Source organism: Cariama cristata, unplaced genomic scaffold (assembly GCF_000690535.1).
Source record: "Cariama cristata isolate BGI_N322 unplaced genomic scaffold, ASM69053v1 scaffold22695, whole genome shotgun sequence".
Lineage (NCBI taxonomy): Eukaryota > Metazoa > Chordata > Aves > Cariamiformes > Cariamidae > Cariama > Cariama cristata.
The window spans coordinates 4869-5080 of NW_009618439.1; the positions used below are offsets into that span (position 1 = coordinate 4869).

Consider the following 212-nt stretch of genomic DNA (forward strand, 5'->3'; position numbering starts at 1 on the left):
GTCAGCTGTTTGGGGTCCCCTAACACGTCACACATGCAGCTGTGCAGCCCCTCGCCGCTCCTCTCTGGTTAATATTTACCTGTCTGGTAATAAACGGACTGGGGTTTGGGTACCCGGCAGAGGCTGGTGCCGTGCCCTCGCTGCGGGGAGGGTTGTCCCTGCCGAAGGGGGTCCCAGCCGGGGCCTGTCTGTGCCACGGGCGGGCCAAAAGG

At 63.7% G+C, this 212-nt stretch overlaps 1 protein-coding gene across 1 annotated transcript in view; it reads right to left on the reverse strand.

Annotated features, from left to right (window-relative positions):
• LOC104162195 (FERM domain-containing protein 6-like) overlaps positions 1-212 on the reverse strand; it is a gene marked incomplete at its 5' end in the record, with an annotated part of 5789 nt that overhangs the window by 4868 nt on the left and 709 nt on the right. The window lies entirely within an intron of this gene.